The sequence below is a fragment of the Balaenoptera acutorostrata genome, chromosome 10, assembly GCF_949987535.1.
Source record: "Balaenoptera acutorostrata chromosome 10, mBalAcu1.1, whole genome shotgun sequence".
In the NCBI taxonomy this organism is placed as follows: Eukaryota; Metazoa; Chordata; class Mammalia; order Artiodactyla; family Balaenopteridae; genus Balaenoptera; species Balaenoptera acutorostrata.
Window position 1 is genome coordinate 99,648,152 of NC_080073.1, and position 27,174 is coordinate 99,675,325.

General features: G+C 42.9%; 1 protein-coding gene and 1 non-coding gene across 2 annotated transcripts in view; both read right to left on the bottom strand.

Annotated features, from left to right (window-relative positions):
* The window catches only part of GCNT2 (glucosaminyl (N-acetyl) transferase 2 (I blood group)), a 121,596-nt gene extending 111,988 nt beyond the window's left edge, over positions 1-9,608 (bottom strand). Inside the window, exon 1 of the mRNA XM_057555302.1 lies at positions 9,570-9,608. The gene's annotated coding sequence lies outside the window, so the exon portion shown is untranslated. The remainder of the gene's footprint in view (positions 1-9,569) is intronic.
* TRNAE-CUC (transfer RNA glutamic acid (anticodon CUC)) lies at positions 7,661-7,733 on the bottom strand. Its single transcript has one exon. It is a non-coding gene; the product is annotated as a tRNA-Glu (tRNA).
* Positions 9,609-27,174: the final 17,566 nt, after the last annotated feature.

A 27,174-nucleotide genomic window follows, 5' to 3' on the forward strand; every position in this document is an offset into this window, starting at 1 on the left:
GAGCGCCCAGTGTGTGCCAAGATGCTGGGGATGCTGCCTGTTCTTTGTTCTGGGGACACTTCAGAAACTAAGACGGAGCCCCTGTACTCACAGAGCTAATATACAGATAAACAAACACATGTATAATCCTTCAGGTGCTACGGGGAAAATCAAAGCAGGGTGGAGGGATAGACAGTGTGAGGGTCAATGGGGCGGGGGTACGTGCTGTTTAAACTGAACGGTCAGAGGGGTTTCTCAATCAAGGTGACTACTGAGCAAAGAGTTGAATGGGGAGGAGAAGTGAGCCCTGAAGATTTCTGGAGAAAAAGCAATCCAGCAGAGATGGCAGCACATGCAAAGGTCCTGAGGTGGGATTGTGTTTGGCACAGGCAAATAACAGCACATGGCAACATGGAACCAAAGGAGTGAGGAGAGGAAGGAAGGGATGAGGAGAAGAAGAAAGTCAAGAGGAGAGGCAGCAGGGCCGGATCAGCAGGAACTTGTGATAATTTGGCTTTTACTCTGAGGCAAGCCAGAGAAGGGCTTGAGCAGACATGATATGATTTTGATTTTATTTATTTATTTTTAAATAGTTATTTATTTGGCTGTGCCAGGTCTTTTGTTGCGGCATGCGGGATCTTCATCGCCGTGTGTGGGACCTTAAGTTGCAGCATGCGGGATCTAGTTCCCTGACCAGGGATCGAACCCAGGTCCCATGTGTTGGGAGCGCAGAGTCTTAACCACTGGACCATCAGGGAAGTCCCGATATGATTTTGACCTACTCCGGGGTGAGAGCAGTCACAGTACATCAGTGTAAGTTACAAGTGCCCCCAGAAAACTTCCATAAATTTGGAGAACCACGAGATTCCCAGAGGCGTGCCCCGTGAGCTGCCGGCTGCAGCTAGGATTGAGAGACAAGACCCGTAGCTGCTTTATTTAAAATACTCAAGAGGCTCCGTTGGGTGGTGGCACAGAACCTTTCCCAAAGCTGGGCTCTAGCATCATCCAGCATTATTTGCTGAGTCTGCCTGACTCACTTTGCTAACGCCTCGTTTTCTTTCCAGGCTGACTCAACATTTTCCTTCTTCCAGGAAGAGAACTCCCTCTAATCCGGCTATTCTAGTTAATCAGTCTTTTCCCTCTTAATGCCACTCCTCATTAAAGCCAACTCTGCTTGTCCCAGACTACCTGGGCCAGCACCTCTCTCCCCTACGGTCTTTTTCTGTCTTGTGGGCCAGTGTTGTATAATCTACCACGCATGTTGTTGCATCGTGTGCTGCAGCATGGGTGCAGTTGGGATGCATATTTTGCACCCCAAAATGTTGGGTCCCCCATAATAGGGGTAGACGAGTGGTAGTCACAAGTAGATGTAATTTAGTTTGAGTATGCCACAAAGCCTCCCACATCCTTCTCGGTCCCAGAGTGGGGCTAAACCGCAGGGGCGCTTGGATCCACCATGGTGCTTATGCTATAATCTCATCCGACACCTATTGTTTTCCTCTTTTCTGCTTAATAATTTTCCATCCACAAAAAAGGGGTGATGTGCATTCGTGCATAGCAGTGGCATGTTGGACATGCTGCCATTGTATTTTGTCCACTATAACCAGGGACCTTTCCAGGTATTCGATCATCAAGGTTCATGGTTACACAGAGATCAGCCCACTGGGAGCCATACACCTCATGGTTTGAAGTCCCAGAAGGAAGGGGTGCTCCCAGAATTCCCTCCCAAATTCCTTGTAGTAAATGTAGCCTGAAAAATGGGAGTCAAAAAACTAGAGTCAAAACCGGACTTATTGTTAATGCCTAAATGGAGTCTAGTAATGTCCCCTTAGTCATTAACTAGAGTCCATTTTGTCATTAACTGTCTGTCTAGCATGACTCCCAGCATGATGCCGCTTCCGTTTACAGGCTGCCGCTAGACCTTCTCAGGTTCCAAATCCTGGGCTGGTCTTGGCAAACATAGCTTTACCCTCCCAGGTGTCAGGGGCAATTGTCCTAAAAGATAATATGAATCTCTTGTTCTGAGCCTCTTCTGAGGTATCATCGATAATATAAAGTTGGATTTCCCTCATTGCATACCCCACTTATTCATTCCTTTCCTCTCAGCTATTATCTCTCCTTCTCTCCATTTGTCATTTATTTTTACCCAGACTTTTTCACCTTTGGAAGGGACATTCATTTCGGCCTGTGTGCTGGTCCAGGTTGCTGGCAGCAATACTAGTCTAGCTAGTGTCTCCCCCCTGGTCCCCTCCCATTCGTGTAGAGTAGGGTTACACAGGTGCAGGGCAGTGCATTCACTGTCACCCCAACTTTTCTAGACAGGGTGAAGGCACAATCCACCCTATCAGGACTTTAGGAATTCTGATACAAAGGTTGAAAGAGATAGTTACTTGCTCAAGAATCATCCCTGCTGGGACTTCCCTGGTGGTCCAGTGGTTAAGACTCTGTGCTCCCAATGCAGGGGGCCCGGGTTCAATCCCTGTCAGGGAACTAGATCCCACATGCCGCAACTAAAAGATCCCAAACCCGGCAACTGAAGATCCGCGTGCTGCAACTAAGACCCGTGCAGCCAAATAAATAAATATTAAGTAAAGGAAAAAGATTCATCACAGACACTGAGGCAGCCTTTTGGGGGAGCTCATTCTACCATGAGGACACTGGGGCTAGGAAGCACCATTCTGGAATTCTCCCTTTAGCTTCTTAGCACAAGGACTGGCCCTGCCAGTTGGCCTATCAGCGCTAGTACTAGGAGGCCTTAGGCCAAGCAACTAGCCAGGCAGAGACACAGCTCTACCCACCAACAGGCCTGCTATCTTAAGATCCCCTGAGCCCCAAGCCACCCTGGCAGCGACCCGGTCTGCCAGAGGGCTCAGGACCCCGCCCTGACACCAGTGAGCCAGCACTAGCCCTGGGCCCAGCCTCACTCATTAGGGATCAGGCAGCAGCCCCAGGAACCCCCGGGCCCTGGGCCCATCCACCAGCGGCTGACACACAAACTCATGGACCTCCAGGGCACTGCAGCCAGCAATCCTGGGATCTGGCTTTGCCCACCAGTGGGTGGGAGTCAGCCCTTGGGTCCCCTGGTTCTGGCCCCATCCGCGTAGAGGCAGATATCAGCCACAGGACTGTCACAACCCCACAGCCTTCCATGTCAGGACATGGCCCAAACACCCAGAGGCCAGCACCGGCTCTGGGACACCTTGGGCCCCTCAGCCAGCAGCCCCAGGATCTACCCCACCCACCAGTGGCTGAGACTAGTTTTGGGATTCCCTAGGGCCCTGCAGCCAGAGACTCTGGGTCCTGGTCCCGCCCACTCACAAGCCAACACCACCCCCAGGATGCCCAGGGACCCAGCCCCACCCACCAGCAGACCGACCAGCTCTGAGATCCCTTGTATCCCTTGGCCAGTAGCACGCGGATCCAGCCCTACTCACCAGTGGGCCAGCATCATCTTTGGGAGACCATGGAACCCACAGCCAACCATGTCATGAACCATCCACACCCACCAGGAGGTGAACTTACAACCAAGAATACTCTACCTGGCAAGGCTTTCATTCAGATTTCATGGAGAGATTAAAAGTTTTGCAACAAAATCTCGTAGAAAAAGAAATCAAATTTCTGGTTACCGGGGTGGGGTGGGGGGGTGCGGGTGAGGGGTGGGGAGGAGGATGGCGGGAGGGAGAACTGGAGGAAGGCTGTCAAAAAGTACAAACTAGCAGTTATAATAAATATAAATAAATAGTAGAGACATAATGTACAACATGATAAATATAATTAACACTGCCGTATGTTATATATGTAAGTTAAGAGAGTAAATCCTAAGAGTTCTCATCACAAGAAAAAATTTTTTTCTATTTCTTTAATTTTGGTTGGTTTTCTTTGTTTTTCACATCTTTATTGGAGTATAATTGCTTCACAATGTTGTGTTAGTTTCTGTTGTACAACAAACTGAATCAGCCATACGTATACATATATCCCCATATCCCCTCCCTCTTGAGCCTCCCTCCCACCCTCCCTATCCCACCTCTCTAGGTCGTCACGAAGCATTGAGCTGATCTCCCTGTGCTATGCGGCTGCTTCCCACTAGCCATCCATTCTACATTTGGTAGTGTATATATGTCCATGCCACTCTCTCACTTCGTCCCAGCTTACCCTTCATCCTGTGTCCTCAAGTCTCTTCTCTATGTCTGCATCTTTATTCCTGCCCTGCCACTAGGTTCACCAGTACTGCTTTTTTAGTTTCCATATATATGCGTTAACATACGGTATTTGTTTTTCTCTTTCTGACTTACTTCACTCTGTATGACAGACTCTAGGTCCATCCACCTCATTACAAAAAACTCAGTTTCGTTCCTTTTTATGGCTGAGTAATATTCCATTGTATATATGTGCCACATCTTCTTTATCCATTCATCTGTTGATGGACATTTAGGTTGCTTCCATGTCCTGGCTATTGTAAATAGTGCTGCAGTGAACACTGTGGGACGTGTCTCTTTTTCATTCACGGTTTTCTCAGGGTATATGCCCAGTAGTGGGATTGCTGGGTCATATGGTAGTTCTATTTTTAGTTTTTTAAGGAACCTCCATACTGTTCTCCATAGTGGCTGTATCAATTTACATTCCCACCAACAGTGCAGGAGGGTTCCCTTTTCTCCACACCTTCTCCAGCATTTATTGTTTCTAGATTTTATGATGATGGTCATTCTGACCAGTGTGAGGTGATACCTCATTGTGGTTTTGATTTGCATTTCTCTAATGATTAGTCCTCCATCCTGACTCTGCCCCCATTTTAATTTTGTTTTTATATGAGATGGTGGATGTTCACTAAAGTTCCTGTGAGAATCATTTCAAGATGTATGTAAATCAAATCATTACGTTGTCCATGTTAAACTTACACGGTGCTGTGTGCCAATTGTATCTCAATAAAATTTGGAAGAAGAAATAAAAATAGTTTAGAAAATAAAAAAGAACCAAACAAAAATTCTGGAGCTGTAGAATACAATGACTGAAATGAAGAATTCAAGAGAGAGCTCCAACAGCAGACATGACCAATCAGAAGTGAGCTTGAAGACAGATCAACTGAAATTATTCAATCTGAGGAGCAAAAAGGAAAAGGAATGAAAAAGATGTAAGTCATTTAATGTAGTTATTTGTCACTACAAAACTCCTTTTAAAAGACATACAGATGGCCAATAGGTACAAGAAAAGGTGCTCCTATCACTAATGGTCAGGGAAATGCAAATTGAAACCACACTGAGGTATCATCTCACACCTGTTAGCGTGATTAGCAACAGAAAGAGATGACAAGTGATGGTGAGGATGTGGTGGATCTTCAGGGCATTACTCCAGCTGAAACAAGCCAGACACAGAAAGACAAATACTGTGTGATCTCACTTACATGCGGAAACCAAAAAAACCAACCTCATAGAAACAGAGAGTAGAATGATGGTTACCAGGGGCTGGGGGTATGGGGTGGAGGAAATGGAGTGATGTTGGACAAAGGGTAGCAACTTCTAGTTTTGAGATGACTCAGTTCTGGCAGTCTAACATAGATGATTATAGTTGATAATACTGTATTGTATACTTGAAAATTGCTAAACGAGGAACTCTTAAATGTTCTCACCACAAAAAAAAAATGGTACTTATGTGATGGAGGTTTTAGCTAATACTATGATAATAATTATTTTGCAATATGTATCAAGTCAAAAAACCGTACACCTTGAAAACTTACACAATGTTATATGTCAATTATATCTCAATAAAGCCAGAAAAAAAACATATCTCTTAAATTCCCAGAATGTTCCCATAGGGCCACACCTCATATGAGCATTCTTTTAATAGTCTAGTTTTCCATTGTGCAACCACCTGACCATATGACCAGGCCATTAGCTACTGCACATGAGTCAGTGAAAACCCAAACGTAGGAGCTTTTCCCATTGTTCAATTCTTCCATCGCTGCTAGGAAAATAGCCTGCAATTCAGCCCATTGAGCTGATTTATTCTTACTTTCTTTAATCGGTCTTTCCAGACAGGATACTGTTTATTCATCTTGCAACTGTCATCTGTAAACCAGGCAACTCTTTGTTGGTCAATTGAGAGATGTTCATAGCGCCACTGTCCATGAGGCAATAAGTCCCAGCAGCTCTTCAAGTGGTTCCAAAGTCAGTCATGGGGAAAAGAAGCTACCTGCTGTGGGTGTGGTGAGTACCACCCTGCGTTCCCCTGGAAGCATGCTCTTGGGTAAACCATTTCCATTTCGTTATGGAACTCCTCTGAGCACTGCCTTCCTTGTAAGAGTGTTTCTCTGACATCACCAGGACACTATGGATACTTCAGATTTCATGATCTTGGATGACCTACAGTCATTGAGGCAGTCCAAATCAATGCCCAATAGCTCACTAGTAATCGTTTCTCAAATAATGTGTATGGGGGGGGCAGAATTTGGAAATTTTCTGGTCCAAAATCCCAATGGTTGCCACTGGTAGGTGCTCATGGGCTTATACCATTGGCTCTGGTCTGCATGAGTGGGAGAGGCAGACACTTCCAAAATCATATTTGAGTGGGGATCCCAAGGGCCCAAAGGTGGTGAAAGAGCCATCGCCTTTTGTAATTCAGACACATCCTGCTTTTGTTCAGATCCTCAACTAGATACAGCTTTCCTCTGGGTAGTCTTACAGATAGGAGCTAGTGTATTTCCAGATGTAGAATATGCATTCTCCAAAATCCAAATAAGCTAACCAAAGGCTGGAGGTTTTGTTGGGTCCTTAGGGTGAGTGGTGACAGCACTTTATTTTTAGTCTCTTATGGAATATCTTGAATGGCTCTGGACCATGACATTCCTAAGAATTTCACCTTTTAGGCAGGCTCTTGGGTCTTTGCTAGATTTATTAACCAGCTTCAGTTGGTCATGTGATCCATCACTGCATTCAAGACAGTCCTAGCTTGCTCTGCAGTTTCCAATATTTTCATAAGGTCATCAACACGCTATAATCTTATGCTCAGGACCTGCAACAAGGCCAAATCCCTTCTGACCAAATCATGACAGTAAACTGGTGAGTTCAGGTAATCTTGTGACAAGACAGTGAACACAAATTGGAGTCCTTGTCACATGACTACAGTTGGCTCTTTTTGAGTTTGAAACAGAGAAGAAAGCATTCTAGAGATTAATCAGAGCCCCAGTCTTCTTGAGCCTCTTGTATTTTTTGAGGGTGAAGCTGGCTGTGGGCAACACAACCTTAGTTAAGCCTCACTGGTTTGCTCTGAATCTTCATGCACCGTCCACCTTTTCCCCGTGCCGCACAGGGCTACTATGTAGAGCATTCACTGGTACCAGCCCGCCAGCTTCTAGCATGTCATTAATTAAAGTGGTAATCTCCTTTTGCCAACCAGGTATTCTACATTGTTTTAAATCAACCACTGTGTGGGCTCAGCAGTCCTCAGGTTCCCATTCATCACGTCCAACCGAGACCGGCCCGAGGGCAAACTTACATTCCTTCTGTTTTACAAACTTAATTAGGAGAAGCAATGCCTAGTAGGACATAATATCCATCCCAATAATGCATTCAGATAAAGGAGCCATTACCATTTCACATAAAATCTGTTCGAAAATCCCAATTTTCATTCAAACTTTCATCTTTTTTTTTTTTTTTTTGGTAGTGCCACACTGCTTGCAGGATCTTAGTTCCCCAACCAGGGATTGAACCTGGGCCCTCAGCAGTGAGAGTGCGGAGTCCTAACCACTGGACCGCCAGGGAAGTCCCCAGACTTTCACCTAATCCCATCAACCATTGCATCTCCATCCTCCCCATCTAAACTTAGCTCACATTGACTTCACCAACAGGTTTCAGATTCACAGTGCATTGGGCCCCTGTGACAAGGAGTCTCAGAAAATCTCCCCCTCTCACCTCCACCCCCTCATTTTACCCACACATGGGCACAGGCCTTGGGTCCCTGGCTAGGGGTGGGGCTGTCAGTCTTTACACATCCTTCTATACAGATACACACACACAAGGATATTTGTTGTAGCATCACTCATAGTGGGAAAAAAAAGAAAACAGAGTGATTTTCAGTTAGTAGGAGAATGACACAATGAACCATTTCGTGTTTCATATGCACTCATATGCACTAAGGACCAAGGAGTGTTAGACAGCCTTTTAAATGTTGATGAGAAAAAGCAAGATGAAGAAACACATTTACAATATCATCTCATTTTTGCAAATCAAAAGATAGCAAAAACCTGTATGTCTCTATAGTACATTAATATTTATATGATTAAATGAGTAAGTATTATATCAACCAGGGCTCTTCGGATTTTTATTTTAGGGTATTGGCTCATGCGACTGCGGGGCTGACAAGTCTGAAACTTATAGGGCAGGGTGCCAGTCTGGTAAACCAGGCAGAATTTTGATGTTGCTGTCCTCAGGGGACCTCAGTTTTTGCTCTTAATGCCTTCAAGATTGGATGAGGCACACCCACATTATTGAGGGTAATCTCCTTTACCTAAAGTCAACTGACTGTAGATGTCAACATTATCTACAAAACACCTTCACAGCAACACCTAGACTAGTGTTTGATTAAATTACTGGGTACTATAACCTACCCAGGTTGACACATCAAACTAACCATTACATATGAGAAGAAAAACATGGCAGTTACATGGGCTACCTTGGGGGGCTGAGGATGGAGGGAAAGTTAATGTGGGGGGGGAAGAGGAAGAAGAGAAGGAGTAACCAAGTGAAAACAGGGGGGAGGCATATAGCTGCTCACTTGATACACTGAGGGAGTATTATGTATTATCTGAGTATATATGTGTAAAGAAATTAAATATATTTTTACAAAAGAAAAGCAAAAATGTCCTCTTTTTCTACTTAAAAAACTTCAGGTTCCACCACCTAGTTTCTCCTCACCTCCTCCTGTGAGGAAATATCTAGAGGGACTCTCTGCCCACAAGATCCTTGAAAAAGCAAATTGCCCAAGGAGACCAAGGGGTGATTCTTGGTAGGATTTCGGAGTGCTGTTCCCTGCAAGTTCAGCCTCTGCTCGGCCAGCATGCAGCCCTTGTTTTCACCACATTCTACCATTCGCCAGCATCCCCTCCCCAAACCCCATAGCTGATCCATGGCTTTTATGGCTTCCCTCGAAAAGATGAGTGGGTCCTGTCAGATTTCTCTTGGAAATGTCAGCCAAGCAAGGAAAGCCGTTTCCAGTTAGTAGTGAGTCTTTAAATGGAACAGCTCTGACGTGGAGGGAAGCTGGCGGTGTCCACGGAGGCATGTCCGAGATGATGTGGAAATGAAAGAAGATTGGTTGAAGAAAGAGGAACAGAGCCAGTGCCCAGAGGAGTCCAGAGGGCATGTAGCCCTGGCAGAGAGAGGCATCATATAATGGTTGTGGAAGGAGAATTTACCAAATGTATGAATCAGGGCTTGATTCAGTATATATCACCTTAATGTAAACAGATTTCTCCTGAGCCAGTTTGGTCCTTAGGCACTAAAATTACCCCAGTCTTTCTTCCTGCAGTCTTATTTCTGCATTTCTTTCCACATTCTAAATCCACACCCCCTTACACCAAAGACAACCACAGTACTCACCCAGCTCCAGCACTCTCTCACTTCTAAGAAATATACTCACATCTGACTTCAGTAGCTGGAGACAAAATGAATAACTTCCTGTTTCAGAGCTCTCTGAAACAATTCTGCAAGCCACACCCAAGGCTTTTGTTCATGTGGGATAGGCAGTTCTAAATATTTTCAGGCTCTTGCCTTGTATACTTTATATGGTTGTCACTTTGAGTAGAAGAAAAATGAAGATGGGCCCCAGATCAGACTATGCCTGAAAACCTCTCTAACCTCTGGAAAAAAGCTGAAACCCAAATCAAACCTTTGCTGTTTTATTTTAAAATGTATTTTATCACTACAGTATGGGCACATAATTTTAAAACTAGAAAATACTTTAAGCTATATAGTGAAAATAGCAGTATTATTTTTCCTTAAATTCCTGCTTCCCAGGACAATTCTTTTAGCTGTTTCTTATAGTATTTATTCTCATGTTGAGGGAGGAGATAGATGGGCTCCAGGTTAGACATTTATAGCCAGCTTCCCGTGTACACTTTCAGATGGAAACAACAACAGGAACAAGGTAAAATAGCTGGACTTTGTCTCCAGTGGACACTTTAAGATAACAGTAATGGCAGGGGCAGAGAGGAGCTGAGTCCTGCCCAGATAAAATATAAAGAGAGCACATGTTTCTCATTCTTGAGGTCAAGGAGATCTGCCCAACTACATACGTGCAGAAAGCCTCCTTGGGGGTCAAAAAGGAGAGGGTGCCACCCCATAATAGATGATGCCAAGCCTCCCATAGGCCTCTGGGCTGGAATCCATCTTGGAAAAAAGTTGCCCATTCATGTTGGGAGGGTCCTAGGGCAGGTCAGGTGTGCGAAAAAACAACAACAACAAGATAATTGGCCAAAGGTAGACAAAGGCTCAGAAGACCTGCCCTATATAGATGATTTAACCGCCTCTTTAAGGAGCTCCGCCTTGTTAGACACGACGCCCACAAGGCCCACATCTCTCTGGGTGGGTATCTCTGCCTTGCTTCTGTCCTAACTAAACTGTTTGTCTGGGTGCTCTCCCATGTGTTGTGCTGTGTCTCTAATAATAAATTTTGTATCTGTTTTTACAGTTTTTGCCTCCTTGAAACATTCTTGCTTTCAAACAGGGTCAAGAGCCAGGGAAACTGCTTCTACCCTATGACCCTTGTTGGTCTAGTGGCTAGGATTCCTGGTTTTCGTCCAGGCTACCCAGGTTTAATTCCTGGGCAGGGAACTAAAATATCACTTCAAGCCACCACGCATTGCTGTCTCCTCGAGATCAATGTTTCTATGTAACATTCTTATACAACTCCTTGATTTTTCAGTTACAGGTATTGTCTATTGACTGCCTGTTATGTAAGTTGATAATTTAGGTCTCTTCCATCCCACTCTCACTCATAGACACACACACACACACACACACACACACACACACACACCTCCTTTCCTCTCACTATAATTATAATTATAATTACTATAATTATATTACAATTTTTGTTTTATTGGTTATGCAGTATTGACAGGATAATTATATAAATATAATTTATAGCTGAGCCATGTGTACACTATGATTACATTTGTACAACTTATTTTTTTGAATTTATTTATTTTATTTATTTTTGGCTGTATTGGGTCTTTGTAGCTGCGTGCGGGTTTTCTCTAGCTGCGGCGAGAGGGGGCTACTCTTCGTTTCGGTGCGCAGGCTTCTCATTGCGGTGGCTTCTCCTGTTGCGGAGCACGGGCTCTAGGAGCACGGGCTTCAGTAGTTGTGGCACGTGAGCTCAGTAGTTGTGGCGCACAGGCTTAGTTGCTCCCCGGCATGTGGGATCTTCCCGGACCAGGGGTCAAACCTGTGTCCCCTGCATTGGCAGGCAGATTCCCAACCACTGCACCACCAGGGAAGCCCTACATTTGCACAACTTTTGTTTTCTCTGGAGTTAATAATTGCAGTGTTTACATGGGACACACTTATACTAAAAAAACCCTAGTTGAGGAAGGCAGAGGTAGTTTAAATAAGTGGCTAAAGCATACCTCCTAGAAGGGACTTGGTGAGATTTCAGTCACGGTCCTGACAAATAGTGCCAATGAGAGTGCATCCAACAAGTAAAAGCGTTAACAGTAGCCCTGAAAATCTTTGGAAAAGTAGGAAGAGGGGTTCCTCCAGGAGCTATCCCAAATTCAGTTGCTGAAACAAGGAGTTCTTGGTATTTGTAATCATCTTGGGGCTCTCTTCTTTTAAGGCCACCAATTATATTTGATAAGGGCCCCACGTTTATGACCTTATTTAATCTTAATAACTTCCTAAAGGGCCTATATCCAAATAGTCACATAGGGAGTTAGGACTTCAACATACGAACTTGGGGCAGGATGGTGTGTGAGGGCACAATTCAGTCCACAGTAGGGGGCATTCAGGGACTATGCAGAAGGGTTACAAATAGGGGAACTTCAGCTCCACTCTTCGAAGGTCTAGGAGCACTAGGATTAAATTAGGAAATAAAGAATGAGCCTAGGGCCTGAGGATGGATTATGTCAGGCTGTATTTATAAGTGACCTATATTTCTCTTTAGAAGGCTTAGGATATTTTTTTTTTTTGTCCATAAGATTCTGAAATTTCATAATGATGCAACTCAGGATTGGTTATTTTATTCCACTATACCAGAATATGATGGGAGGGGGGAGGTTTTGTCCTAGAAACTCATGCCATTTAGTTCTGAAAATGTTCTCTGTTATTTCATCGACAATTTTCTCCCTCTGCTTTTCATTATTTTCCTTTTATGGAATATTTATTATTTCTTGCATATCTTCAGATTTTTTTCCTTTTCTCTCTTATTTTCCATTTTATTGGGTTTTTTGATTGTTATTCTTCTTTTGCTCTTCTAATTTCTGAGCTACTTTCTCAATTTACTCTCCTCACTGTCTACGGAATTTTTCTTTTTGCTTCCTTAGTTTTAATTTCCAAGAGCTCTTTCTTGTTCTTGGAATGCTCTGCTTTTAGAGCCTTTCACTCTTGTCTCAAAGGTGCATTATTTTTTCACAATTCTCTGAGAATATTAATTACTATGGTCCCTATATGTTTTGTTTCCTCTCCTTCCTCCATGTTGGCTTGTTTGCTTTATATACCAATCTTTATGTTAGAGGTGTTTCTCAAATATCTGGTGATTCTTGATTATCCACTCATCTTTTTTTGTTTTTAAAATATTTATTTATTTATTTATTTGGCTGTACCAGGTCTTAGTTGCAGCATGCGGGATCTTCATTGTGGCATGCAGGCTCTTAGTTGCGGCATGTGGGATATAGTTCCCTGACCAGGGATAAAACCTGGGCCTCCTGCATTGGGAATGCTGAGTTCTAACTGCTGGACCACCAGAGAAGTTCCTCCACTCATCTTTTTAAAAGTGAGACACTAAAAGTTACAACACACACACAGAGCAAAGAGATGCCAGATTAAAGGCAGGGAGGACAATTAGAAGGGCCTTAGGTCAACTTGCGTCATGCTAATTCTTCTAAAAACAACTCACTGAAAACCCAGTTGATTTAATAACACTTGTATCCTTGTAACAAGGATAATGTTTAGAAAAATATAAATGTGCTTTTTTTTTTTTTGTCTTTCTTTGTAGGTGATTTTCCTCTTGTCAATCCACGGTACCCATTTCCTGGAAGCAGACCAGCATTTGTTACTGAGGGACTGGAAAAAGAAATGGAGGTGTTCTTCAGCTTCTGACATGTGACATGGCATTTTGGAGCAAAGCAATAGATTTGAAAGCCAGGTTTTATATGAGAGTGATTTTTCCAAATCCCTTTAGTTCCCATTTACTAGAACAAATTCTCAATGTGTAGGGAAAGTAGCTATGACATTGAAGTCAGAGAAAAGGAAGCCGTCGCGCAGGCAGAAGCCTGCTCTTCTGGCTCCAGAATGATGGGAAATAGAAGAGAGAGAAAAGAGGTGCTCACCTCACATAGGTAGGTGTCCCAGATTTCCCATCTCTGACCTTGAGCCTGGAGGGTTAAACGCTGTATTAGATGACTAATACAGTAAGTAAGGGTAATACTTAGGGCCTAAGTCAGGCACGCCCCGATCTCATTTGAAACTCTAGAAAAATATCCAACTCTCTGCTCCTTAGCCACCTCTCCTGCCCTGCCAGACATGTCTGCAGCCTGCCTCTGTCACAGGATATCCCCATCCAAATTTTCCCTGTGTCATCAGATACCCTCTATCAGTACTTAGGTCACAAAAAGATACACCCTCCTCCAAAACACTCTTCCACCTCAACACACACACAGCTGCCTGTGTCATAGAAACTCCTGACCTGCAAAACAGAGAAGGAAGCTCTTGGAGAAATAGACTGCCGATAAGAGAAAGACAGCTACCCTAAGAGCCGGCTCAGGTTACTACACTAGTTCTGCATAAAGCTCAGTAAGAGAATATTCTAAATGTCAAGATACTAAGAGGATTAGGGAGTTGAACCACAGCCATAGATGCATTTTTCCCAGTTCTTCTTCCTCAATTCAGATTAATAGCAGAGACTTAATTGAAAAGTTTGAGCCTGGGGTCTCCAGATGCCAAGACAGTAGTCACGTAGTAGCTGACTCAGCTGTGAGGCATAGCCAAGCTGAGAGAAGTGCTGGGGTGTAGGTCCTGTGACTCACTTTCTCCTCCTCCTCCTTCTTTTCTTCTCCTCTTCCTCCTCCTTCTCCTTCTTTTTCTTCTCCTCCTCCTCCCCCTCCCCCTTGTCCTCCTCCTCCTCCCCCCTCCTCCCCCTTCTTCTTCTCCTCCTTCCCCTCCCCCTTGTCCTTCTCCCCTCCCCCTCCCCCTCTTCCCCTCCCCCTCTTCCCCTTCCTCCCCCTTCTTCTTCTTCTTCTTTTTTTTTTTATTGTTTCTGCAGAGGACGGAGTAGGAGCCTATTTCAGCAGGTCCCTCACGCCAAGTTGCAAAACTACCTCCGGTCAAAAAGATAAGAAATGTATTGCTGTCACACTTCAAAATGCAAATTGGAAAGGTTAACAAAGTAAGCCCTTGAGAAAGGATATGAAGGACAAGGGAAATCCAAAAAATTCTTGCTGCGAGAATCCCACTGTATTCAAGCAACCCAGTGTTAAATTAATTAAAGAAGGGCAATTTTGTTTTGCAAAGTTATGAACTAGAGAAATTATGAAATGTATAGAATGTACAGAATGAGTTTTCCTCATTACCCTCCAATTTTCATCCCTTTGTATCATCCCAAGTTTTAGTCATTCTTTTACAGACAGTCTACTCAACAGGCCCCCACACTGGCCCAAATCTGACAAACCCACATTTAGGCACATATAGGTGATAATAACCTAAGATATTGTCTCCTCAGTCAGTGCACATTTTAACAAGAATCTATTTATTCAAGCCTGTGTTTTTTTAAAGGTCTGACTCCACGAAGGCACGTACCATGGCCCATAGTGAGAAGATTCAGCACTATTTCTGAATTAAACTATGCATCCAATGTAATCCCCAATTTTAAAAATCCCGCTCGAGATTTTTAAGGAACATGGTAAGTTAACTACGAAGTATATCTTGCAGAGTAAGTACATATAAAAAGGACAAGAAATAATGCAAAAAGAATAAGGAGGAGGACTTCCCAGGTGGCACAGTGGTTAAGACTCCACATTTCCAATGCAGGGGGCCTGGGTTCAATCCCTGGTCAGGGAACTAGATCCCGCAGGCATTCTGCAACTAAGAGTTCGCATGTCACAACTAAGGAGCCCACATGCCACAATCAAATAAAAATAAATAAATAGATAAATAATATTTTAAAAAAAAGAATAAGGAGGAAAGACTTTCTCTACCAGAAGCCAAAGCATGCTATAAATCTACAGCAACTCAAAAGATGTGGTTTTGTGGAATACTACTCAGTTATAAAAAAGAATGAAATAATGCCATTTACAGCAATGTGGATGGACCTAGAGATTATTGTACTAAGTAAGTCAGAAAGAGAAAGACAAATACCATACGGTATCACTTATATGTGGAATCTAAAATATGACACAAATGAACATATCTACAAAACGGAAACAGACTCACAGACATAGAGAACAGACTTGTGGTTGCCAAGGGTGAGGAAGATAGGGGAGGGATGGATTGGGAGTTTGGCATTAGCAGAAGCAAACTATTATATATATTATATATAGAATGGATAAACAACAAGGTTCTACTGTATAGGACAGGAAATTATATTCAATATCTTGTAATAAACTATAATGGAAAAGAATCTGAAAAAGAATATATATATATATATATATATATATATATATATATATATATATATATATATATATATAAATAAAACAGAATCACTTTGCTGTACACCAGAAACTAACACAACATTGTAAATCAACTATACTTCAATTTCCACAAAAAGTAAGTTCTGGGTAGTTCAGAGCATGTCACCCCCAAATACACAGCTTTGGCATATTGACTATTTTGAGTTAAAGGCACTTGAAAAACAGCAAATGCAAGAAAAACACTCTTACTTTTCTTTTTTTTCTAAAGACGGAGATGAAATTCGTATATGAAATATGCCCTCCTTGCACCAGAAGGAAAGTCACATTCTCATAATCAGGGACCAGAAGTTGAGGTCAAGAGAGTTCTTGTTAACAGAACTTGTTAAAATAATTCTTATCTTCCTTTTGCCTTCCCACATAGTTTAGTCACTTTGCCACAATTGCTTCTCTTTGTTCAACTTAATATAAAAGCAAGTAAGTCAGTTTCACCATTTTTTTGCGTCTTCATTTCCTTATGAAGGCTCTCATGTCACATAAACTTATATGCATTTGTCTGCTTTTCTCCTGTTAATCTGTCTCTGTCAGTTTAATTTTCAGACTGTGGGGCTTCCCTGGTGGCGCAGTGGTTGAGAATCCACCTGCCAACGCAGGGGACGCGGGTTCGAGCCCTGGTCTGGGAAGATCCCACATGCCATGGAGCAACTAAGCCCGTGCGCCACAACTACTGAGCCTGCGCTCTAGAGCCCACGAGCCACAACTACTGAGCCAGTGTGCCACAGCTACTGAAGCCCGCGTGCCTATAGCCTATGCTCCGCAACAAGAGAAGCTACCACAATGAGAAGCCCATGCACAGCAACGAAGACCCAACACAGCCAAAAATAAATAAATAAAATAAATAAATTTATAAAAAAATAAAAAACTGTGGAAATAGTGGAAAATGTATATAAGAATCCTTTTATAATCTCGGCTTGAATAAGATTTTCCTAAGCGGAAAAGAAGACCCACAACAGTCATAAGAGATTAAGATTGACTTGATTCGTATAAAATAAAATTCTGTACAACGAAAGGCACAATAAATAATTTAAAGGGACTAGTGGCAGATAAGGTAAAATATTTGTCACATATAAAGCAGACAAAAGATTAATCTCCATAATTTTAAAACACATATAAAATTATAAGAAAAAGACAACCCAGAAGAAAAATACATATGAGTAGAAGATTCATTGAAGAAATGTAAATGTTAATAAATGTATAAACATGTGTAAAGAACTTCAAGTTCGCTAGAGCTCGGAAAATGCAAGATGTAATAATAGTAAGGTCAACATTTTGCAAATAAGATTAAGATTAGAAAGTCTGGTGATACCTGGGTTGGCTGAGATTGGAGGGAAGTGTACTTCTATACTGTTGATGGGCCTATTATAAATTATTATAACCTTTTTGGAGCAGTATGGCAATATCTATCAAAATATCACATGCTTATATTTTTTGTCCTGTAAATCCACTTCTAAGAATTTTTCCTATAGGAATATTTTCAAAAGCACAAAGATACAATTTTTAACAATTTTTATTCTATCTTTATTTTATTAAGCCCTAACTATGATCAAAACACTTTCCAAAGAGTAGCACATTTATTAACTTTCTGAATCCTGTTGTGGAAATAAGACCACAGACTTTGAAATTTTTGAAATTTTGGCTTTTGCTGTTTACTAAAAAGTCTGTCCACAGGAAGAAATTAGGCAAGTACATATCACTACATGTCAGTTCTGAACACATAATTTTTTTTGTATTCTCTTTATTTTTATGTGAATTAATCCAAGATTAGGCCCTCACCACCCCCTTCCAGAAATTGTTTTGGAACCCACAGAGAGAGGAGGTCTTGTACTCATAAGTAAACAGATGTATAGAATACATTTTGTAAAGGGAGGGGGCAGTAATGATAAACATGGTCAGATACAGATCTGAAAGGAGATTTGGATAGATTTTTTTTTTTAATTTATTTTTAGCTTATTTATTTTTGGCTGCGTTGGGTCTTCGTTGCTGTAAGCGGGCTTTCTCTAGTTGCAGCGAGCGGGGGCTACTCTGTGCAGTGTGCGGGCTTCTCATTGCGGTGGCTTCTCTTGTTGTGGAGCACGGGCTCTAGGCACGCAGGCTTCAGTAGTTGTGGCACACAGGCTCAGTAGTTGTGGCGCATGGGCTTAGTTGCTCCGCAGCATGTGGGATCTTCCCAGATCAGGGATCGAACCTGTGTCCCCTGCATTGGCAGGCGGATTCTTAACCACTGCGCTACCAGGGAAGTCCCTGGATAGACATTTGAAAAGAGAGAGGGTCACAGTAGTAGTTCAGAGTTCCTAGTTTTACAAGTACACCCTGCAATGCTCGCAGGAGCTCTTAACTGACTGTGTTCATCTCCTCCCATCCTGCATTCAGGGACTTCACATTGGTAGCTTGAAATCAGTCCTGGTTGGAGTATTTATGCCACAGAAATCAGAGCACACTACAAATCAGGGATTTTCCCCCGCGGAGAGATAACTGAACAACATTTACCAGCACATCAGTGAAGATACAAAAGTATTTTGTATATAGGTGGGCTGACTGCCTTCATCATCTTCACAACAACTCAATGAGCAAAGGTCCTTTTTATTTTACCCACTATACAGATGAGGAAACTGAGGCTCAGAGAGTGATTTGGCTAAGGTCACACAGCTAGTGGATGATGGTGTCGGGATTTAAGCCCAGGCAGTCTGGCTCCAGACACCATAGGGTTAACTATAACACGGCCACAGACAATCATCTGTAAAAGTAAAAAATCAAAATCCCCAAAAGTAAACGTTCATTAATAGGTCAAAGATTAGGTAAGTTATATCCATTCTGTAGAATGCCAAGCAGCCAAACTAAAAAGAATGAGGTAGATTTCTATGTACTGACAAAGAAGGAGTTCCAAGGTATGTTTCCAGTACAAAAAGCAAGATCCAGAAATTATCTGTATGTACATATCTATGTCTGTTTTTATGTGTTTCGTGTGTATGTTTGTGTGTGTGTGAGAACCTTTTTACTCTCTTTTTCCGGCTGTGGTGAGTGTGGATGTGTTTGTGGCTGGGGTCGGGGGGAGGAGGAGATGCGGGGGTCTACATCGCTGGTCTGGAATTCTTCCCACCCAGACTGTTTATAGTAGTTTTCTACTTTATAACTTTATATATTTTGATATTTTAAATGATTTTTGATAAGAACGTATTACTTTAAAAACGACTTTGGACTTCCCTGGTGGCACAGTAGTTAAGAATCCGCCTGCCAATGCAGGGGACACGGGTTCGATCCCTGGTCTGGGAAGATCCCACATGCCACGGAGCAAAAAAGCCCGTGTGCCACAACTACTGAGCCTGCACGCTAGAGTCCGCGAGCCACAACTACTGAGCCCGCGTGCTACAACTACTGAAGCCCACGTGCCTAGAACCCGTGCTCCACAACAAGAAAAGCCACCACAATGAGAAGCCCGTGCACCGCAACGAAGAGTAGCCCCTGCTCGCCGCAACTAGAGAAAGCCCGCGTGCAGCAAGGAAGAGCCAACACAGCCAAAAATAAATAAATAAATTTATTAAAAAAAAAAACAAAACTACTTTAATTCTTTTTGTAGGTAATATAGTCACATGTTCATAAAAAACTAAACAAAAAAGATAAACAGTGAAAAATAATTCCTTCCAGGACTACTTCTCATCATTCAACTTCCCCCACCATAAACACAGCTATCCTTCCTAAACTAGACATAAGTAGATATTAGGGTATGTTTTTATATTCCCTCTTTTACATAAAAGTAGAATATTACACGCAGAAGTCTGTACCTTGCCCATTTCACTAACAGCATCTCTTAGAAATATTTTTATATCAGTATAAAAAGAGTCTCCTTATCCCCATTTCCATCATAAGAATATACCATTGGATGAAGTAGACAAATATTACCAATGTGTTATCCTGTTGATGGACATTTGGGTTATTTCTAATCTTTAGCTATTTTACATAATGCTGAAATAGTCTATTACACATATCATTTCACATGTGTACAGGCATATTTTGAGGGTGCATATATTTGTAATTTTGATAGATACTGCCTTATGGCCCTCCTTAGGAGTTATATCAACAAATATTTCCCCAGCAAGGTTTCAAACTGCCTGTTTCTCCAGAGATTCACCCAACAGACATTACAGTGTCTCCAGAAGTTATCGGACTTTTGGATTTTTGCCAATCTGGCAGATGAGAAATGAGATCTCAGTGTAGTTTTAATTTGCATTTCTCTTATTATGAGAGAGAATCTTTTCCATATGTTTAAGGGACATTTACATTCCTTTCATCTGAACTAACTGGTCACATCCTCTTCCGTATTTCTACTGAGTTCATCTTTCTCTCATTAATTTTAGAAACTCTTTATATTTTAGGAAAATCATCAGTTTCCCCTGGAATCTGAATTGCAAGTATTTTCCCCAATCTGTGGTTAACATTTGACTTTCATACTTTTTCCTCAATCTTTTATTTGAAAAAAGTTTAAACTAGAGAGGAAAGTTGAAAGAGTGGTGCAAAGTTCACCATTTGTTCACAGTTTGTCATCCTGGTTTGCCCTCTCTCCTCCCTATAGATAACACATGTGTATCTGTATATCTATGTCTACATCTATCTATAGTTTTTTTTTTTCTCTAAATGACTTGAAAGTAAGTTGCAAACATGACACATCACCTCTAAATATTTCAGCATCTATCTCCTGAGGGCAGACATTGTCCTACTATTACTACAAGAAACTGAACATTGATAAATAATATTATCTAATATACAGAACATGTTCAAAATTTTCCACTTGTCTCAAAATGTCGTTTATAGGCTCTTTGGGGAGGTTGGGGGGACTGCAGTCCAGGGTCCCAGGATCCAATCAAGGATCGTATGTGCATTTGGTTGCCCGGTTTCCTCAGTCTCCTATAATCCAGAACAATCTTATCCACTGCCCCCTTTTCTTCGTCTTAGGTGACATTGACTCTTTAAAAAGAGTTCAGGCCAGTTGTCTTGTAGAATATACTAAAATCAGGACATGTCTGACTTGTTTCTTTATGGTTAGAAACAATTTAAACATTTTTTTGCCTGACTGCTATATAGGAGATATTTCATATCTCTCATTGGATCACAATGTGAGAAACCTAAAGTCAGTTTTGTTTCATTTTTGGCAAAGTTAAGGTGGTGCCTGTCAGATCCATCCATTATAAACGTGCTTTCTTCCATTCGTAATACGATAATTTTAAACACTTAAAATTGAAAAGTTTTCAGCCTTACCCAACACTTTTAGCCTGTCATAGTATGTTCCCAAACCATGTAGCTGGAACAACATTAAATAGATTTCTGACACCAAGGGGGTCTGCAAAATCCTTTAAGGAGATCCATGGGGTCTAACTTGTCTCATAATAATGCTATGACTTTATTTGCCATTTAGACTCTTATTTTTCACATTCTCATTCTCTCACATGTATATGGTAGACTTTTTCAAAAGCTATAGGATATACTGTTATTGATTCAGTGACGAATGTCATATATACTTGTATATTTTTGTATTTCAAAGACTTCTTAGTTTTAATGTCACATGGTAGATATCAGTGAATATAGCCCATGTAAACAAAAGCTCTTTTTGGTGCTTAGTCATTTCTAAGAGCATAAAGTGTTCTTATAAATTATAAACAAAAAGTATGAGAATCTCTGCTTTAGAGTCACAACTCACTGGTCCCCACTTAGTACCCAGGGCCTTACATTTTGATAAGCCTTAATGGTACCATGATGGGTGTAAAAACTTAAATTCAACTTAAGATTAAATGATTCCTGAAGACTTCTCAGTGCCCCTGGTACCACATTATATGTTTCACTGTCTACTCTGCCAATGGATGAGATTAATCGTATCTGTGGTTTTCCAAGAAAAGTATACAATTCTGCAGGGAGTAAAAATACATTAATCATACCACCACCTTCACCCTTACACATCTCATAATCCTCCTTCCCACTTCTTAGTCTTGAATACTCTCTAAATTTCCTAAATTCATTATTCTATATTTAATCTGAATTTGTAGACTTGGGACTTTTTAGCTTTGCTGTAATCAAGCAGTGACTTTTCCGTGTGTCATTTATACAAGCCACTGCCCATCCAATAGTAATAATTGCTGCCAGCCTGGGTTTAAAAAGTATTTCCAATAAGGATGTTCTCAAGTTCTTGAAATAATATTTATCTTATCTCAAGAGAAGACAATAATGGGGTAATAGGACTAACGAGCTTGGGACTGAAGGTTAGAAGCACAGTCTTGGCTCTGACAATTACTGTTTATATTATTTGGGGGGAAATAACTTTCTTATCTGAAAATGATAGTTAGGCTCCCTGAATTCCATTACATCTACCATTCTATGATCTGCTTTAATTTTATTGGTGATACAATAGTGATAGCATCTTGTTTTGTTTTTTTAAGGAAGGTTGGGGACTTCCCTGGTGGCGCATTGGTTAGGAATCCACCTGCCAATGCAGGGGACACAGGTTCATGCCCTGGTCTGGGAAGATCCCACATGCCGCGGAGCAACTAAGCCCGTGCACCACAACTCCTGAGCCTGCGCTCTAGAGCCCAAGAGCCACAACTACTGAGGCCGCGTGCCGCAACTACTGAAGCCCGCGTGCCTAGAGCCCGTGCTCCACAACAAGAGAAGCCACCGCAATGAGAAGCCCACGCACTGCAACAAAGAGTAGCCCCCGCTCACTGCAATTAGAGAAAGCCCGTGCACAGCAGTGAAGACCCAATGTAGCCAAAAATTAAAATAAATTAATTTAAAAAAAAAGTGTAAGTGGAAAAAAAAAAAGGAAGGTTGCACACCAGACAGTATTAGTATAAAATCAATTCCAAAGGTTCTGAAACTCAGTGACTGTGGCATTTCTTCATCGAGTTTATAACGACCAGATAGACGTTGACCCACAGTGTTCAGGGCAGTTTTACAAAATGAGGAGAAGCAAAGTGGAACGCGAGAAAGCAAGAAAGCAGTGACAGGGCACCATCTGCAGGTGAACCTGTGAATTACACTGATTTGTTTTAAATTTAAGGAAATTGTTCTCTACTTTTATTTTTCTGCCGGTCTTTTCAGATCACCATCAAAAGGTAATAAATTGGAAATATTAGAGGGAGTCCCTAGCCTCTTGTTTCTGCTTTAATATAACTGAAACACTTTGGAACCATATAAAGGCCAAAGACTATTTCACGTGTTGAAGCCCCTACAGGATGCCACCCTAAGCTAGAGTCCTAGCTGTACCCCAGGAGTCCGTTCCAACCTTCCATCAGGTCAACAGATTTCAGGTGCTACGGCAAATGGACCAGCAGATCCTGTGGTTATGTGCTCACTTGATTCCTTATAGAGTAGATCCCCTGATCCAGGGCACTGTTACTCTGGATCGCACGACAGTAATCAGATACTCCGTGAACCTTAGGAAAGACGATTGATGTTGTGGATCACTGGAAAAGGGCTCATTTGCCAAACCAATGTCTGCATCCCATGTGCCTGACGCTATGTGAATCTGCTCTAGCAAGTATTGTACGTCTGGCCCAATTTGGGCTGCTACTTGCTTGAGTTGCCGTTGTCTACTGCTCTCCTCCAGGACACACCTGGATTCGTCAGGAGCCAGACCGGTTAACTAAATGAAGATATAATGGGAGCCCGAAGTTGCCATCTTTCCCATCCTTTAGGGTAACACTGACTTCAGTCATCCTTCCCCATCTCCTTTTATGCATCCTTTAATCCCCTCTCCTCACTGTCCTCATTTCCCCGCCTCCCCCAGGGTAAAATATATACAGTAATATATATATTACTTGCTGTCTTGGCTAGGTGGATGGGGGGGGCAGTTTCAGAAAATTCCACTTGGTTTTCCTTCCCCGTTGAAGGCTCTTAGCCCACAAGCCAAAGACCCAAGGAGAGGGTTGTGCCAACTTCGAGACTTATCTACCCCAAATTATATCTGGAATCTGGGGAAGGACCACTGGCTGGCTCTGTGGACCTACTGAACCCACTGTGAGCCACCAGACCACAGGCAGGGCTCCCTTTATTACTTGGCAGCCAGACGCCCCACACCAACAGAACAAGGCGGGTGGGGTGATGCTTCAGGTCTCCATGTAGCAGAGTCAGTTCCACCAGCTCTCCAAATACTTGACATTTCCTTCCCCGGTGAACAGTTCCCCAGGTCCTTAGGTCCCTTTGCAGAAAGACTCAGAGCATCATGCCTGTGCCCACTTGCCCTGGTGTTGTTAGGGCCTTCCTCCTGGAGACCTGGCCTTCCTCCCAGTACGGGATTCAGTGTTGGAAAACTGGCTCGTATTTGGAAACTGGGCAGGAGATCTTTTTTTTTTTTTTTTTTTTTTTTAAATTTTTTATTTATTTATTTATTTATGGCTGTGTTGGGTCTTGGTTTCTGCGCGAGGGCTTTCTCCAGTTGCGGCAAGTGGGGGCCACTCTTCATCGCGGTGCGCGGGCCTCCCACTATCGTGGCCTCTCTTGTTGCAGAGCACAGGCTCCAGACGCGCAGGCTCAGCAATTGTGGCTCACGGGCCCAGTTGCTCCGCGGCATGTGGGATCCTCCCGGACCAGGGCTCGAACCCGCGTCCCCTGCATTGGCAGGCGGATTCTCAACCACTGCGCCACCAGGGAAGCCCTGGGCAGGAGATCTTGACTGTTATCGGGGTACCTGCCATCAGCCTTCTAATCATCCATCCTCGATTTCTTCTGATGGTATAAATTGCGTAGTGTCCTTGTTGACATGTATTTTGCCCCTAGGGACGGGGTCTTTTATTAACCGTCTCCATAACTCTCTGTGGTCCAGCCTTCCTTGGCTGCCATTCTAAGCTTTTCACTGACTATGGTCAATCACACTCATCTGACTTCTGAGGGTTAAGTCCTGCCACCTAGCCCGTCTTGTTCCAGGGTCCTGTCATGCCCTCCTGCTATCAGTGAGCCCAGCTCTGTAAAAACTTCCCCCACTGTCTGCAGACGAGAGCCTCCACGGAGCTTCTTGGTGATGGGGGTGCTTTACGGCCTCCGTGAATGGGATTTTCTCTGAGCTTCCCTGCGGAACGTAAAAATCTGATGTCTTTTGGTCTCACTTATATAGTTCCCCCCCTCCCCTGCCCCTGCCCCGGTATGCGCATTTCTCTTGTCTTTCAATCCCTTAGTCCACTGTCTGCCATGGCAATGCGGGCATTTTTTTTTTCTATGTCTTTATCTTTTTTTAACATCTTTGTTGGAGTATAATTGCTTTACAATGGTGTGTTAGTTTCTGCTGTATCACAAAGTGAATCAGCTATACATATATCTCCATATCCCCTCCCTCTTGCATCTCCCTCCCACCCTCTCTATCCCACTCCTCTAGGTGGTCACAAAGCACCGAGCTGATCTCCCCGTGCTATGCGGCTGCTTCCCACTAGCTAGCTAGTTTACATTTGGTAGTGTATATATGTCCATGCCACTCTCTCACTTCATCCCAGCTTACCCTTCCCCCTCCCTGTGTCCTCAAGTCCATTCTCTACGTCTGCATCTTTATTCCTGCCCTGTCCCTAGGTTCTTCAGTACCGTTTTTTTGGATTCCATATATGTGGCAACACAGGCATTTTGACATTACTGAGCATGGGCATTTCTTTTTCGATTGTCTGAATCCATCAGCATTAGTTTCCTGTGACTGCCGGAACAAACTGTCACAAACCAGGCAGCTTTAAAACAATAGAAATCGTTTTCTCACAGCTCTGGAGACAGAGTTCTGAAATCAAGGTGTCAGCGGGGCCACCCTCCCTCCGTGCACTCTGGGGGAGAATCCGTTCCTTGCCTCTTCTAGCTCCTCGTGACTCCGGGCGTCCCTCTGCTTGTGGCTGCATCACTGCAATGTCTGCCTCGGTCTTCATGTGGCCTTCCCCTATTCTCTATGTATGAATTATAAGGACACTTGTCACTGGATTTATGGACCACCCGGATCATCCAGGATGATCTGTGAGGTCTATAATTTAATTACTCCTGCAAATACCCTTCTTTTTCAAATAAGGTCATATTCACAGGTTCTGAGGATTAGGTGTGGACATATGTTTTGGTGGGTTCACCATTTAACCCACTACACCATCCTAGTCGTAAGTTATACCATCTTCTGGGGTCCTTCCCAGGGGGTTAAATCTTGCATCTCAGAGCAAGGTTCTCAAGTCAGTAAGCTCTCCCTTATCCACATTTATTTCAGGCCCCCTTGATCAAGCACCCTCAGAATCCACTTCTATGCCTACTCCCCTGGCACTTGCTGGTAATTGCTGGCTGGGTTGTGCAGCTTTGGGGAAGTTTAAGCCTCTTCTTTGCTTCTAAGGCCAAGTACGGCCTTGGCTGCCATGTGATGCCACTTAAATCTAGTTACATAGCTGGTGGCCAGCGGGGGAGGTGGGGCACAAGGTGGCGATGGAGGACACAGCCTTCTCGAAGGCAAGAGGCCTCTGCATTGTCTTCCAGCAGGGAGGTCGGTGGGAGCTCACAATACGCAGGAAGAGTCCACTTCTGTGGCCTTGGAGGGTTCAGAGGACCCTAGAAATTCAAGATGAGGGCATCGACACAGATACGCCGTCCCGTGTGTCGGAGTCCCGTTCCTTCCCAGCCAAGGCCCTGACCTTGGCACAGCTGATCTGCTTGGTTGGGAGTTTAGCCTTCTTTGGGCTCAGATGATTTAATTCCTGGGCCGGGTCCTCAGCTTTCTCTGGCCTCCAATGCTGATGAGAGTTTCTCTGTAAGGCTCTCTGGCTTTCACACTCAGATTTCAATTTCCTGGTAATTGCTTCCAGCCTTTTATCTTTTTCTGGTTCAAAAGGAGCTTAATTATAACCATTCCGTGGATCGTCTTTGCAGTTACATTTCTCCCATATTTAAAAAAATTGTGGTAAAGTGCACATAACATAAAATTGATCGTATTCACCATGTGGAAGTATACCATTCAGTGGTATTCAGTACATTTATAATGTTGTACAACAGATCTCTAGACCTTTTTCATCTTGTAAAGCTGAAACTCTGTACCCATTAAACAACAGCTTTGATTCCTTTCTTCCCCCCAGCCCCAGGCAACCACCATTCTACTTTTTGTCTCTGTGAACTTAATACTCTAAGTGCCTCATGTAAGTGGAATCCTACAGTATTTGTCCTTCGGGCTTATTTCACTTAATGTTCTCAAGATTCATCCATGTTGTAGCATGTGTCAGAATTTCTTTTCTTTTTAAGGCTGAATAATATTCCATTGCATATACGTAGTGCATTTTGTTTATCCATTCATCTGTTGATGCATACTTGGGTTGCTTCCACCT